General features: G+C 41.1%; 1 long non-coding RNA gene across 1 annotated transcript; it reads left to right on the forward strand.

Moving 5' to 3' along the window:
* The first annotated feature begins 1,605 nt into the window (after positions 1–1,605).
* On the forward strand, positions 1,606–6,244 carry LOC143285718 (uncharacterized). Its single transcript, XR_013055722.1, has 3 exons — positions 1,606–1,806; positions 3,734–3,829; positions 6,153–6,244. It is a non-coding gene; the product is annotated as an uncharacterized LOC143285718 (long non-coding RNA).
* The last annotated feature ends 10,068 nt before the right edge of the window (positions 6,245–16,312 follow it).

A 16,312-nucleotide genomic window follows, 5' to 3' on the forward strand; every position in this document is an offset into this window, starting at 1 on the left:
TAAGAACGGAGACCCAAAAGTGCCCTCTTTCTTGCAGAGGATCAGATCCGTGTCTGACATCCTATCTGAGGAGGATGAAGATCAGCACCAGTTTGGTGCCTCTACTACTACTGCGATAGGTCTCATAATAATCGGTACGCTTAGTGATGTCTTCTCATTTCTATTAAGGATAATTACAAGAAAGACATTACTGTTGGCACCTTCTCTCATTGGGGTTCTCAGGTCACCCTGAAAGCCTACCCCAATGCTCAGAGACATCTGAACTGCTTAAATCTGAGAGCAAATAAAGTGTGAACCATTGCCACTTTCAGCACTCTTTGCCTCTTTGGCTTGTTTTGGAGGCAGCCATCTGCCATTCAGTGGATCACTTCATCAGTCTCTACTTAGGGATTTCTGTATGATCAGGGCAGGTGGTTTGAAGGGGCTGACACAAGCTGTTACTGTTACAGGGGCTCCCCATCCAAACCAGTAGGTGTTGTTGTCCTCCTTTTGCTTTAAATTCTGCATCAGTTTAACATGGTAGACACCAAAATGGGGAGTTTGTAGTATACTTCCTATTTGCCTAGATAATACTTACAATGTCAAACTTGAATGCCCACCAGTGGTTCCCCACAGATCTTGCCGTGGTTCACATGGGATGTTCTTTGCTGGCCATTGGAATAAGTCATCAGCTTCGGCCTGAAATGGCATTTGATTGGCTAGCAGATGGTAGACTAAGGGCGGGATGTCTTTTTACAGAGTCAGTTGAGAATGTTGGCCAGAGCAAACCAGTAGGCCTAGTTTCCATCAGTTTGACATGGTAAGTATATTAACCAAAAAAGGAGTACACTACAAACTCCCCATTTAAAGGTAGAAGGTGAGTGGAATGAGAAAGGTGCAGAAGATGCTTAGACACCCTCTAGCAAATGAAGGAGGACACCATTTTCTTGAGTTTTGCAGCCACCAACAATCTGGTGGTAGCTAACACTCTTGGTGTCTACAAAATTTCAAGAAGATGGTCATAGCACAGCCCAGATGGCCAGCACACAACACTGTGGTTCAAAGTACCTTGTCTCCATCATATCGATGAATGCTCAAAATCTGAGATCGTAGCAAGGATTGCAGAAACAGCAGCTGCAATAGCAAGACTCCAAACCATCTGGAGAGAAAAGAACATCAGTCTGCGTGCCAAAATCACCTGATGCCTTGCCTTGTCAGTCTTCCTGTTGGCCTGTGAAACATTGACGCTCTCAGCAAATATGCAAAGAAAGATCCTGGCAACCGAAATGAGATACTACAGGAAGATCTTGGGCATCCACATGGTATCACATGATAAATGAAGGGGTCTGCAGCAAGATCCACCAAGTAATAGGACTTCTTGATGACCTCACAGTCATCAAGAAACAGAAAATGAAGAGGTATGAACATGTTTCCTGCTCAACAGGACTGACTTGCAAACATCATCCTGCAAGGGACAGTCAGAGGAAGCTGCAGACAAGGAAGACAGTGAAAGAGGTGGGAAGACAATATTGAAGAATGGACAGGAATGAATCTGGTGGAATGTCAGAGGGTGGTTGAGGACAGAGACAGGTGGAGAACAGTGGTGGCAGTGTCTCAATGGTGCCCCAAAGACATTAGCAGAAGTCAAGGGATAGGTAACATGTCTTTTTGTGTGTGATTTATAACCTGCTAATTTAATTTCTTTTCTCTTTTTCAGGATTGTTCAGTGATAGCGTACGAAGTCCTGCTGCATCTAAAAAGGCTTTCACTTTCCTTGTGAAGTTTCTGACTGATCTTGTGCCCTATGAACCAGCAGATATACTTAAGGTACCAGTACTAATGTTTATCCATTGAAACTGAAATAGAAAAAGAAAGCATATGCTTGTGTATATACATGAAGGGGGTTCAGGTACTAGCAGGTATGCATGTATGTTGACCTGGGAGATCAGAAAAAATCCCCACCCTTTAGCCACCAGGCGCCGTTACCAAGATTCGAACCTGGGACCCTCAGATTGAAAGTCTTTAACCATTCGGCTATTGTACCTATCACTCAGACTCAAACCAAGGACTCTCAGATTGAAAGTAAAAAGCTTTAACCATTCTGATTGAAGGTGCAAAGCTTTAAACCCTCAGCTGTTGAATCCATCCATTTTCTTGGTTAGTATCCATAAATGGGTAAACAAGCCCACAGGATTCCTATTATCAAATTGAAAAAAAAATCACAATTTAGTGTAAAAAAAAAAAGAAGTCAGCTTCATTCCCCAAATTCTGAATAGACAGACATGATGGTAAGATTCAATATGGTCTCAGTATATGATCTTCAGTTATTTATCTTAATTTATCTTTAAAATAACAAAATAAAACTGTCCAGGTTGTATCTGCCATAACAGTCATTGAGAAGACAGTGCTGGACAGCTGACACATGTCATCAGTTACTCAGCACAAGATGAAGAACTGATGTGAGCAGCGTCAGAAGCCATTTTTTTCTTCCATTATCTTCATCCAGTGATCAGGGTTTGAGGCCACGTTTCAGCATGGTGTTGTGTCTTTGGGAATGGCACTTTACTCTGATTTTCTTCACTCAAAGATGTGAATGGGTATCTGACTTTGGCTGGGGAAGAATAAAATGACACAAGGATATACAAGCTGAGGGTTTAAAGCTTTGCACCTTCAATTAGAATGGTAAAAGCTTTTTACTTTCAATCTGAGGGTCCTTGGTTTGAGTCTGAGTGATAGGTACAATAGCCGAATGGTTAAAGACTTTCAATCTGAGGGTCCCAGGTTCGAATCTTGGTAACGGCGCCTGGTGGCTAAAGGGTGGGGATTTTTCTGATCTCCCAGGTCAACATACATGCATACCTGCTAGTGCCTGAACCCCCTTCGTGTATATACACAAGCAGAAGATCAAATACGCATGTTAAAGATCCTGTAATCCATGTCAGTGTTCAGTTGGTTATGGAAACAAGAACATACCCAGATGCACACACCCCAAAACGGAGTATGGCTGTCTACATGGCAGGGTAAAAACGGTCATGCATGTAAAAGCCCACTCATGTACGCATGAGTGAATGTGGGAGTTGCGAACATAGAAGAAGAGAAGAAGAAGAGTCTTGAGTCATGGTGCATACTGGGTTTTGGGGAAAGATATTCCTGACCCCCACATCAACAGATATGCAGACTTGCTAATGCCTGAACTCTTGTGTGTGTATATTTTGTGTGAAGGTTAAGAATGATGTTTTTCAGTGTTCAGTGGGTAAAAGAAACAAAAACATACCCAGCATGTATACCTCTGAAAATGGAATGTGGCTGCCTGCATGGTGGGTTAAATATAGTCATACTTGTTACTGCCCACATGTACGTGAGTGAATGTGGGAGTTGTAGCCCATGAATGCAGAAGAAGAAGGAGAGATTACACACAGCAGTTGGAAAAGAGGATGTGGAGAAAGCTGACTTTTGAGTGGAACATGGAGGAGCTTCAAAAGCTGCACCAGCCCTTTTTATCTTTCTATTTTACCTTTGAAAAGTCCATTACAGCTTCCATGAACTCATAGGAGTAACTGTAAAAGACAGGCTCACCTCATAGGTTCAGTGAGGGTTTTGTGACAAGCTGGAAATTTTACTTTTTCAAAATAATTTAGATTTGTGTGGTTGTGGCAAATTCAGTATAATATTGTGAACATGTAAAAAAAAAAAAAAAAATCACAATGAATTCAGGGGTAAAAAGTGATGTAAGGTTTGTTTTTTTTCCCCACAGGCTCACATCTTCCATCCTCCTTTTGTGCCATTCAAGTGCAGAGACCTGTGGACTGATTACATTTTGCTGGCGAAAACCCGCTTGGATGACCTGAAGGTATCTCTTTATTATGAATTATATTTTTTTGTTCGGGAAACTTGGTGGGGATGGGGGTTAGTTTTGTTTCACTCATTCATCAGTACTAAAGCCATGTACATACATTGATTTCCAGCTTGTGTTGCACAGCACATGATTTCACCCTTTGAATTTAAAGAAAAAATAATTTACATATTTTTAACACATTTAAGGCGCATACATCCAAAAAGTGGCATTTGCTAAAAATCATGAAAAGTCCTCCACATCAGTTGGCATTGTATGGCTCTGTTCACCCTGCATGTTTTGTTTTGAGTAGTAATGACATCCTCAGAAGCTAGGTCAGAATCCAGGTTGTTTTTAACTGCTTTGTTGACTCTATTACTCTGTTCATTTGTTGTCAGAGGTGGCAGTTGCGTACGAGACTCATTCATGAAGTTAATTACTGTGGGTAGAAGTTGATTTGCTGAAAAAGCCAGTTTAGCTAGCAAGAGATCATATTCACAGGACTTTGGTGTGGTTTGAAAGATCACCAATCGCTCTACATAAACAGGACTGAACTTGAGAAGTGGAGTGCTGGAAAATGCTAGAGATTCAGAGACACCTGCTTGCAGAATAGGAGGAAAACTGTCATAGTTTGCTAGGTTTTGACGGGTGCAATATATGACTGGTTAGTGTGTTGGACTTTCAATCTGAGGGTCCTAGGTTTGAATCTCGGTAACGGCGCCTGGTGGTTAAAGGATGGAGATTTTTCCAGTCTCCCAGGTGCAGACCTGCTTGTGTCTGAACCCCCTTCGTGTATATACGCAGGCAGAAGATCAAATATGTGCATTAAAGATCCTTTAATCCATGTCAGTGTTCAGTGGGTTATGGAAACAAGAACATACCCAGCATGCACACCCCCGAAAACGGAGTATGGCTGCCTAGGTGGTGGGGTAAAAACAGTCATATACGTAAAAGCCCATTCATGTACATACGAGGGAACGTTGGAGTTGCAGCCCACGAACGAAGAAAAAGAAGAAGCTTAGTTTTATTTGTTTTTGTTTTTTATTGTTTTTTGTAAAGGATGCTTCACTCACTTGGGACGGAAAGTTTTCTCCCTTGCTTTTCCCCACAGACGGCCTATTTGTTAGGGTTTGGAAAAAATCACAAAAATGCAAAACATAAAGTAAGTGAATGGAACTCGCTGTACTTGACCCACTGACCCCTCTCCTCTAGTCGTGTGAACGTGCACCTCCCTCCGTCTTCACAGCCCTCTGAATCTTGAGTCACTGTCAGTACCTTCTTGCCGGTAGCCTTCTTCACTGCAGATACTGTATTCAACATCTTCATCATCCTTGTCTTCAGTTTGAAGCATTTCAATCACTTCAGCAGCCGTAAAAGTCGCTGTCGTGTTCTGTTTTGCTCCAAAAAATTTCACTTGTAATGTCTGGGACGCCATTTTCGATACATATGCAGATTAGCTCGTCATGTGGGGTGCCGAAGTCAGTCACGTGTTGGCGAGTGTGTTGTTACGGTATCTCACAATGAAAATTTTACCCTTGACACGTTCGCAATGCCCTGTGTAGCTGCGATTGTTATGCTGCCTCATGAGGAAAATGTAGAAAAATTTTTGATTGTCGAAACTGCTATAGCATTCTGTTGTCTGGAAGCGCACCTTACATCAGGAATGCTATAGTGTTCCATCATATGGAGTGAGTTTAAAGTTCTGCAAATGAATAGGACAGACTCAGCATCCCTGGAAGACTTTTTTCCTTTTTCCTTTTTTTTCCCATTTGTTCACCTTTCATCATTCTCCTTTCTTTCTGTTGCAGTTTTTTTCTCTTCTTTTTTTTTTTTTCTCAATTTCTTTTAATCTGTCATCATTCCCAACATTTTCAAGACCATGCAACATGTCAACACATTCATGGTTTCACAATAAATTATAGTGTCTGAAAAAAAAAATCTTGGTTCTCTCTCTCTCTCTCTCTTTTCCCCCTTCCCCTCCCCCCCCACACCCCCAACACACACCCTACCCCCCTCCTTCTCCACAGGCGCATACTAAACTTATACAAGTACATTATGTATGTGCATGTTTTTTACCTCTTGAGTTTCTTTTGAGCCTGGCTCAGTGTTCTGGTGGCTCAGTTTTCTGGAATTTTGATGTGAATTGATCACGGTTTATGTAGATAAAGTTCTGATTCAAAGATAAGGTCCAGATTTTTACGTTATCCATGTTTAAATTGAGAGATGGACAGTTTGGCTATTAACAGTATCATATTGATTTCATTTCTTTCTCCATCAGTTGGAATGTAACAGAATGAGCATATCAGCCCATTCTGTTAAAATTTGATTATTTATTTGCCAGGTATCTCAAGGAGAAACGAATGCTGCAGTTTACACTGACCAAGGAAATGGAACAATGCTAGTCAGTATTAATATTATTATTCTTTCATGTTTCCATCCTCTGGATCTTTTGCTTTCTTTCCTAAAATTGACTTTCAGAAACACACACACACACACACACACACACACACTCACACACACACACACACACACACACACACACACCACAAATTAATTTTGGGGTAAAATTTAAAAAAAGCTGACATATCAGTATCATTTTGCATATTATGCTTCTGTATATTGATGTCTGTTTATATGACTGCTTCTTCAGTTGAATATTTTCTTCTTTTTTTGTTGTTGTTGTTTTTGTTTTGAGGATCTTGATAGCTGTTCTTTGACATTAATATTTATCTCTCTCTCTCTCTCTCTCTTTATATATATATATATATATATATATATATAAGAGAGAGAGAGAGAGAGAGAGAGGGGTAAGCTTTACGCATGTTTTGTTGATCTGAGAAAAGCATTTGACTCTGTGCAACATCAGTCTTTGTTTGATATTTTGATTCAGAAAGGTATAAATGGGAAATTTATGAATGCTATCATTGCTATGTATAAATGTGTTATGTCTTGTGTATGTATTGAAGATAGGTTAACAGAGTTTTTTGATTGTCCTGTTGGCCTAAGGTAAGGATGTATGTTAAGCCCTATATTGTTTTTGTTGTTTGTTAACGAAATTGCATCAGCAATTGGAAACAGTGGTATTCACAGAATTCAGTTTTGCCTGATTTATTGGAGTTATACATTCTTCTGTTCGCAGATGACATTGTATTGCTGTCTAACCCTGCGATTGGTCTGCAAAATCAAATTAATGTTCTGAATAATGCATGTAAAACTCTTCTTGAATGTAAATACTGACAAGACTAAAGTGATGGTTTTTCAAAAAGGTGGTTTTTGGGAAGATGTGGAATCTCGATGGAAATGCTCTAGAAGTAGTGAATGAATATAATTATCTAGGGTTTGTTTTTACAACAAAAATGAGTATAAACAAAGGAGCAGAGACTTTAGCAGTAAAAGGCAAACATGCATGTATTGACTGTATAAAATATATAATGAAGCTGAATGATATTTCCAAAGGATGTTTTTTTCAAAATATTTGATGCTCAGGTACAACCCATTCTTTTGTACACTTCTCCGTCTCAACAGCCTTGATGATATTGAGAAGGTTCATTCCTTTGCATGTAAATGTTTTTTGAACATACCACTTAGAGTACCAAACAAGTTTGCATATAGCGAACTAGGACATTACCCACTGTACATAAATAGTGCTATAAGGTGTATCAGGTACTGGTTAAGGTTGTTGAATATGAATGTGCACTGATTACCCAGACAGGCATATTTGATAATGATTAAACTGGACGAAAGGGAAAAAAATGCTGGGTGTCTTTAGTAAAAAAATACTTTATTTAGACTTGGGTTTGGATATGTCTGGTTGCAACAGGGTGTTGGTTGTGAGCAAACTTTTTTGTCATTATTCAAGCAAAGAATGAAAGATATATTTTTGCAAGAATGGGACAAGTCAGTAATGTCTAAAGATATATATCATAACTACAGACTGTTTAAAACTGGTTTTCAGTGTGAGCAATATTTAGACTTTGTGGATAAAAAGTGTTTTAGAGACTCTTTGATAAAATTACGGCTTGGTTTGCTCCCAATAAATGAACTTTTCAGGAGAAATTCAAATGTAATTCAAATTACACATGTAAACGTTGTAACATGGTCGAAGATGAAAACCAATTTATAAACAATTGTGTCCTATACAATAACCTACGGCAAAAACATCTGAACTCTGAAGGTCAGTTGTATGTTCACTTGCTGAAGAATCATTAGAATGGTTCTGTTTACAAGATTCGTAAACTCTGCGTTTATATATTCAATGCCCTGATGATACGACAGGAATTCTTTGACAGCAATGAAGAAATTAAGAAATAATTTACTATGCACAAGAAGCACTTTTGTTCTACAGGTTTAAGTTAGTATGTATTTTACATTTTGTTGTCGCTGCGTGATTACCATATTGTGTACTTTTGACCTCTTTCTAGGGGCCAGAGGCCTGAAGATTAAGTTCTTGTTCTTGTTCTTGTTCTCTCTCTCTCTCTGTCTTGATCTCACACACACACACACACACACAGAGTATGAAAACAGCATTTTATACACTGTGCACTTGAATCATGCAACTGTGTGGTAATCACCACCCCCACCCATCTACACACACTCACAAACACAGAACCAACACCACTCACTCCACACATCTATATGTATACAGGATTCAGTTGTCTCCTTAGTTGCTTGCAGAGGATGTTTCAGACAGAGGAGGGAAAATGTCACTGTAGTGTCTGTTTGGTTGCTCACATTTTGCTATTGTTTCCTTGTGCTATGAATTCAGCAAACCCCATCAGCATTACAATGTTTTGTTTTTCACAATAGATACTTGTCCAATTGACATACTTAGCAGTATGTTATATATTTCGTTTGTTCAATTGATACTTAACAATATGCTATTTCTTTAGTTTGTCGTTTGATATTTTACAGTTTGATATGATGAACATGACATATCTGAAAAGTGCAGAATGAGGGTTGGGAGTATCAGTAGCGTACAAAATGTCCAAATTAATAATTGCTAGCCTTACCATATCTTCCCTGAGTTGTCAGGGTGTGGGGAGTTATCCTAAAAGAATGGAAGTTTTAACTTTTAGAACTAGAAAATATTTCAGTATATTTCCTTCAGGATACTGCCCCTTCCTATCTCTGTGGCTGCCTTCACCTCCACACTCCATCTCGCTCACTGCGATCGGCTTCGGATCCACTCTGTTTACGCATACCCAGATTCAAACACTCGACTGTTGGCCGCTGTTCTTTCTCTGTCTCTGGACCTTGCGATTGGAATGAACTTCCTCTTCCGCTTCGTCAAGTCTCCACTCTCAGCTCTTTCAAGTCTGGCCTTAAAACCCACCTCTTCCCAAAATAGCCTCCCTTGCCTGCCCTTCCTTGTCTTCAGTTTCTACAGTTTTAGATTTATGCATGTGTGTGAATGACTGGTGCGGAAGCGCTTTGGTTTGTCTCTGCACAAGATTCAGCGCTATATAAATACCATTATTATTATTATTATTATACTCATTTCACACAGAAGTAGAGCATGAGATTTGAATCAAATTGGGTTACGATAGTGTATTCTCAAGTACAGCTGGACGACAAATAGTATTATTTAATATTTATCTGAACAGGGATGAACTGGGATTTTTCAAGGAAATCCAAGCACAAATTGAAGGATTGAATATTCTGAATATCTTTAGAAAAGTTTATTTCAGGTGTCTGGAACTTAGTATTCAAACTGAATATTGACTTCTGTAACTAAGTGTCTGGAACTTAGTATTCAAACTGAATATTGACTTCTGTAACTGAAGCATATTGATATGTAAAAGTTGATAGATGTGGTTCTTGAAATAACATTCAGATTACAGTTAACTGATATATGGAGAGAGTGCATCCTGAAGTTTTGAAATATAACGGAGATGAACAAATTCATTTCAACTGAGTCATCATGATTTTTAATTTATTCTTCTAATCATTAATTACTAATGTAGAGAACACAGATATTCTTTTTTGATTGTTGAACTGATCATTGTTTGATATTCAGTGAAACAGCTTTCAGAGATGGAGCAAGAAACAGGAACACTGGAAATCTAATTCATCGTTGCAACCATGGATATGCAACATTAATACATTGTACTACAGAAGAGGTAAAACAACAGCATGTTTCAGGGAGGTGTACTGGAGATAACATTTGCATATTGTACATCATCATACATAACTTAGAAACAAAATTTCACCAAGTTACTGGTTTCAGTGACTGAAAAAACTTTGACTCTGGAAATCAGGATTACATGGGAAAGCCTTCTTAAAATATTATGTTTTGGAGAGGATCTGTTCTTCGTTCATGGGCTGCAAGTCCCACATTCACTCATACACATGAGTGGGCTTTTACATGAATGACTTTTTTTTTTTTTTTTTTTATCCCTGTCATGTTGGCAGTCATACTCTGTTTTCATTGGGGTGCATGCCAGGTATGTTCTTGTTTCCATACCCACCGAATGCTGACATAGATTACAGGATCTTTAACATGAGTATTTGATCTTCTGCATGTGTAGGGAGCTCAGGCACTAGCGGATCTGCACATACGTTAACCTGGGAGATTGAAAAAATCTCCACACTTTTTTTTTTACCCACCAGGCGCCGAGATCAGGATTCAAACCTGGGACCCTCAGATTGAAAGTCCCGCTTTCACCACTGTGCTAGAGAATTAAAAAATTTTTAAAAAATCAGCACAAAACCACATGAGATATAGAAAAGAAAGTGGTGGGCTTGAGCCCACTTAGAACATAATACTTTGAGCAGTTTCCTCTTTTCCAAAGAGATGTGTAGAAGGCAGCAGGAAAGACAACCCTAGGCAGCACATGCCTACCAAAGACAGATAGTTTGGGAAAAGTTGGAAAAAAAAAACCATCTGACCTGAAACCAGCTGGAACTTAAAGAATTCAAACAACTAGGAAAGAAATGAAGCTAATCTTTTGCATCCAGTTTTCTCCTTTTTAAGTGTCAAGTCACCAAGACCTTTTGTTGTTGCTTTGAATGTATGAAGTGTGTGTTTCAGTCACATTGCAGTGAAGAGACTGTTTACAAAAATGAAAATTGACCAGGTAAGTGAAAAAAATTACAGCATGTGAACTGTTTGAAAGCATTTGTTTGTTAATTTTTCAATTAAAGTCAAGGGTTCCTGTGGGGCGAACCCCAGTGTACGGATGGGGGAAAGATGTTGCCAGTTAAATTTTGGAAAACTTCCACCATGAGGGGAGGTTGGGGGGTTTGAGGAAATTTTTTGAAAACTAATGAAAAATGGAAAAAATACTTTTCTTTAAAAGGGGATTTTTCCCAGTGGGGGTGGTTTAAAGACTGTTTTTGGAATGGGGGAATCCACTCCTGGGTCCTGGCTTTTTCCCCCGGGCTGACATGGAGTAAACTTGTTGGGGTTTTGAATTTCCTTTTCCAAAAACAAGTCCTTTTGCGGAAAGTTTTTTTTGGGTCTATGAAAGAGGTATCTGTTTGGGGGTGTGTGGGGGGGGGGGAGATTAGGAAAAAGAAGAGCAAATTTTTTTTCCTTTTTGATTTTCCTTGTTTTAACTAAGGAGTCTTTTTTTAAACCGGGTGTTTGAATTTTTCTTTTTTGGTCTTTTTATGGTTTTGCAGGGTTCTTTAAACTTGCCCAAACTTGGAAAGGGTTTGTCGAACCAGTTTGGCCTTGTAAAAAAAATTTCACAGTTCTTGTTATAGCTCCCCAATTAAACCTTTTTTTCAAAACATTAGGGATTCTTGAGGCTATTTGGGTTCAAAACACCTTTAAAAGAGGGATGGGGAAAGTTGTTTAGGGGGTTTTGCCTTGTTGGAAAAGAAATAAAATTTCGGGCGAAAAATTTTCTTACCACGACTTATGGGCGTTTTATGATATTTAAATTTCAAGGAAACCTTTTTGGGGAATGAACTAAAAAAAAAATTGTCGTTTGCAAAAATTCCCGGGGTGAGGTTAAACCCAAAAAATTGGACCTCTATCTGTTTTAAGAAAAAAGCTGATTGAAGAAAAAGCTTTTTGATGTTTGGGGTGATGGCCTTTTCATCCGGGGACTTAAGAACAAAAACCGAACCCAAACCAATTTTTTTTAACAGCGTTTTTTCCTTGGAATCCGCTTTTCAATTTTTCGGAAAAAAGCTGTTTTTAAGTTTTTTTGACGTTTTAATGGAAAGGTGTTGGTGCTCCCTTTCCCGCCAGAAGTGCGGGCAGGTTTTCGGTGTGTGTCCCTATTGGAGAAGAGGGGTTCTGTCGGCATTCCCCGGTTTTGAAGGGAAAATTTCCCAGAAGGGGAGCCTCTTTTTGTTTTTTCCCTTATTTGGCCAGATTTTTGTTTCAAAAATCTTTTTGAAGGCCAGCTTTCCCTGGGGAAAAGCATCTTTTCCCCAAAAGGTGTTTTGTACGGGATTTTGGCGCGCATTTCCATTTCACAGTGCCTTCCCCCAGCCCATAAAAGGATTTAGGATCCTGGCGTTGCGTTGTCCTTTCCCAGCGAGCTGGAGGGTTAGCAGGTTTTCAACGGGCCCAGGGCCGTCCTTTGGATGGAGGTTGGAGCCCTTTCTTGCCACTTTATTCAAGGTCTTTCTACACTCGGTGGGCTGTAAAGTTTTTTTTGGGGGAACTTGTCCTGATTCCAGCAAGTAAACGTGGTCACCCCCCAAGCTTGAGGTTTTTCTACTGGCCTGGTCCTTTGGGGTTCCACACCCTTTTTTGAGTTGCCAAAAGGCGGAACGGCTTTGGCGTGTCCCTTTCTCACAAACTGGGGCTTTGCGCTCAGGTTACTTTGTAAATGAACGTTTTTTCTGTTTCACGTTTGGATTGCTGTGGGGGGGGGGTGGGTTTTAGGTAGTGGTTTTTACAGGGCCTTTCTTGGGGGCTGAGGTGACCAAAGGGCCCTCAGGGGTTAGCCGCCCATTGAAAACTGCTTTGTTTGGGGGGTTTAAGGTTTTTGCACCGGAAAACTTTTAAAGTGCTCAAAACCCCCTGGACTGGATTTCGCCCAAAAAAGTTTCTTTTGTCAAACGAATGTAGATGGGGTAAATTTGGGAAAGGCTTTAATGTTGCAGAGAAGGGGGAATAGAAAAATGTGGGTGAATTTCCCCCTTTTTCCCTTTCCATTTACCAAAGGAAAAATCACTTTAGTTTTTCCCTTTTATATGATCAAATGACGGGTGCTTTTGGTATGGGAAAAATTTTAGCAAATTTTACAGACCCACCTGTTAACATTTTAAAATTTTTTAGGTCTACAAAGACTGGGAGCCCCTTGTTTGTACGGACTTCTGTTGTTTTTGGGCGTTCAACAAAAAACACCACATTTTCCCTCCCTTTGACGGGGGGCACGGTTTGGTGTTTTGCCTTGGGAAAGGGGTCAATTGTTTGGGGGGCGTTAGGGGCAGATCGACGAGCAGGAGGGATTCCCCGGGGGTTTTGGGGTTTTGCCCCCCTTTCCGTTTAAATTTGGGGAAAATTGAACATTTTAAAATTGGGGGGTCCCCTTGGGTCCAGGGTCTTAAGCCCTGCTCCAACTTGTAATTTCGTATTCCATCCCTCCTTCCCTTTTTGACTTTTCAGTTCACTTTTTCTCTGGGCCCTTTTCTTTGGACGCGGATTTTTGGGGGCGCAAACCTGTAGGGGGAAAGCCCTGGGGATTTTGAAGTGCCGCCTCAAACTTTTTTTGGTTTCAAGGGGGCGGCCAAAGCCAACATTGGGCCTTTGTTGGGTCAATGGGGACCCTTGGGGGCTTCAGTCTAGATCAGAGCGGATAAAAGTCTTGGATTTCTTCCCACCAGGGTTCCCATCCACGCAGCCTCTTCTGTATGAGTGTGGTTTGCAAGAATGGTTTCCCCTTGGCAGTCTTTATTGGAAATGTGATCCTGAATGCTGTATATACAGTGTGTTCAAGAGCTTGGATATTCCAGAGTCGTTCTCGTCAAACCAGTCTTTGTGGCTCCTCTGTACAAAGCCGAGTGTGTCAGCTGATGCTGCGTACACAGCATCTCTAAATGTACTCCATACATCTTCTACATGAGTCGATGCAGGAATTTCTTGGAGAGGTGCTTGGATTTGCTGCTGCAGCACATCCTTGGTGATAGGGAGGTGGTGCATGTTCAGCTTCCTAGGGGGTTTCCTGCCTGGCTGGTTGGAGCTTGCATGCAAGTCTGATGTTCATCTTGCTGCGTACCAGGTGATGGTCCAACCAACAGACTGCTCCTCTCATGCAGCGTGTAATGGAAATATCACCTCTATGATGGTTTGCAAGAGCAAAAGCAGTCCGTTGGAGTTGCACTTGGCAGTGCCGTGCTGTCCTAGGACTTTTCGCCATGAGGAGAAGTCCTGCGCCGACGTGGGCATTGAAATCCTCAAGGATGATCAGCCTGTCCTATCTGTCTACCACTGAAAATAGTGCAGCTGAGCTCCTTGTAGAAAGCTTCTTTGATGTCATCAGGGTTGGTCATCGTCGGGGCATAGCAGCTGATGACTGTGAAGAAGCGAACCTTGGACAGCTTCAGATGCAGGGTCATCAGTCTATCGTTTATCCCATGTGGAAGGCTGTCAAGCTGTCGTGCAAGTTTGGTTCGTATGGCAAAGCCCACGCCTGAGGTTCTTGGGGTGCCATCTGGCTTCCCAATGCAGTAGAAGGTGTAGCCCCCTCCAACTTCCTCCAGCTGGGTTTCACCGGCAAACCTGGTTTCTCTCAGGGCTGCTGTGTCCACCTGGTAGCGATCAAGCATTCTAGCAATGAGCGCTGTGTGTCTTTTTGGTCTGTCATCTCTGTCTAAGAAGGTGCGAACATTCCAGGCACCCAGAGTCAGGGCATGCCTCCTGGTTCTTTTCTTCTGTTGTTTTCAACCGCTAGGTGTTGGATGTCCAAGTAGGTGTGGTTTCCTACCAGGTACTAGGTGAGACAGGCTTTCCCATGTGGGGAGAGCAGTGCTGTCCCTAAAAAGGGCTGCTCTGACACTGGGAGGATATGGGCGCCGCATCTGCCCCAGTCTACGGTGGACGACCATCACCCCACAGCCCCCCATGTGCAGAGTTTTGACTAGGAACTGCCTGCAGCATCCTCTGCCTGTCCCTGTTACCACTACTCCATTGCTGCAGGGCTTGGGAAAGCTGGGTGTTGAAGTGCTAGCTCGTCGTTCGACATTTGACTGGTTGCCTGACCAGCACAGGTGACTTTTTTTTAGTGAGGAGGAGTTGTGGAGTCCCTTCCCTACTCTCTCGCCTACCGACGCTCACAGTCCTACAGGTGCAGATACTACCACGTGTAGGACGGCCTCGGCAGGTACAGGTTTTTTCTTTGGAGCTTCGTCTCCTAGGAGGATTTCCAGCCAAGGATAAGAGCTCCCCCTGCCCTTTGGTCATCCTCTTCCACCTTCACAGCCGTTGGGAAAGGTTTCCTCCTCCGCCTGGTCCGTCGTTGGGAGACTTCACATGCGGCAGGTAGTACTGGGTTACATGGTACCAGTAGCAAGGGGCTATGCCCCTGACCTGACCTGTGACCTGCAGTAGTGCTGTGACTAAAACAGTTTCTTCCCACCCAAACATGCTGGGTTCAAATTTGCGCTCAGGCCTTCTTTTTGACTCACTTGTGTAAGCAAAGTGAGTCTATGTTTTAACCCGGTGTTTGGTTGTCTGTGTGTGTGTTTGTGTGTGTGTGTGTGTGTGTGTGTGTCAGTGGTAAACTTTAACATTGCCATTTTCTCTGCAAATACTTTGTCAGTTGACACCAAATTAGGCATAAAAATAGGGAAAATTCAGTTCTTTCCAGTCATCTTGTTTAAAACAATATTGCACCTCTGGTATGGGCACAAAAAAATAAAAAATGAAGCCTAATTATATGCAAACTGCCATTACTGTTTATATTTTTTGTATTCTCTAAACTTGGCACTTTGATCTGACATTCTGACCCAACAACAAGAGCAGTCATTATTATCATTTTATGTTCAAACAGGAACTTCTTTTGCTAAGCATGGAAGTTTTATTTATTTTGCAAACGTTTTGGTGCAGATAGTAAAAGAGGGAAATTACTCTGTAATTAATGCTAGGGGACTTAATTTGCTTTAAACTGATCTTTCTCATCTTAAACATTACATTTTGAAATTATACTTAATACATAAAAAGCTTGGATTTTTTTTTTTTTAAAGTGTATCACAAGTGAGTCTTGAAGGCCTTGCCTCTCTTGTTTTCTTTGTTGTTTTTTTTAACCTGAAACTTTATGATAACAAATACAGAACACATTTTATCGATTACATTTATTTATTTATTATTTTTTTAAGTGTATCACAAATGAGTCTTGAAGGCCTTGCCTCTCTTAGACCATACAAGCTGCTGAGTTACTTCAGTGGTGTTTGGTAGTGCCTGTTCCGATTTAACATACTTAGGACACCACCGACTAAGTCCCCTACTCCTCCCGAAACCTGGAGGGGGTCAGGCTGGTGTTTTCTTGACCCTCTCCCGGGAGGGTCACTACCTTGTTGTGGTCGGGAGGCTTAGTGGCC

This window comes from Babylonia areolata, chromosome 9 (genome assembly GCF_041734735.1).
Source record: "Babylonia areolata isolate BAREFJ2019XMU chromosome 9, ASM4173473v1, whole genome shotgun sequence".
Lineage (NCBI taxonomy): Eukaryota > Metazoa > Mollusca > Gastropoda > Neogastropoda > Buccinidae > Babylonia > Babylonia areolata.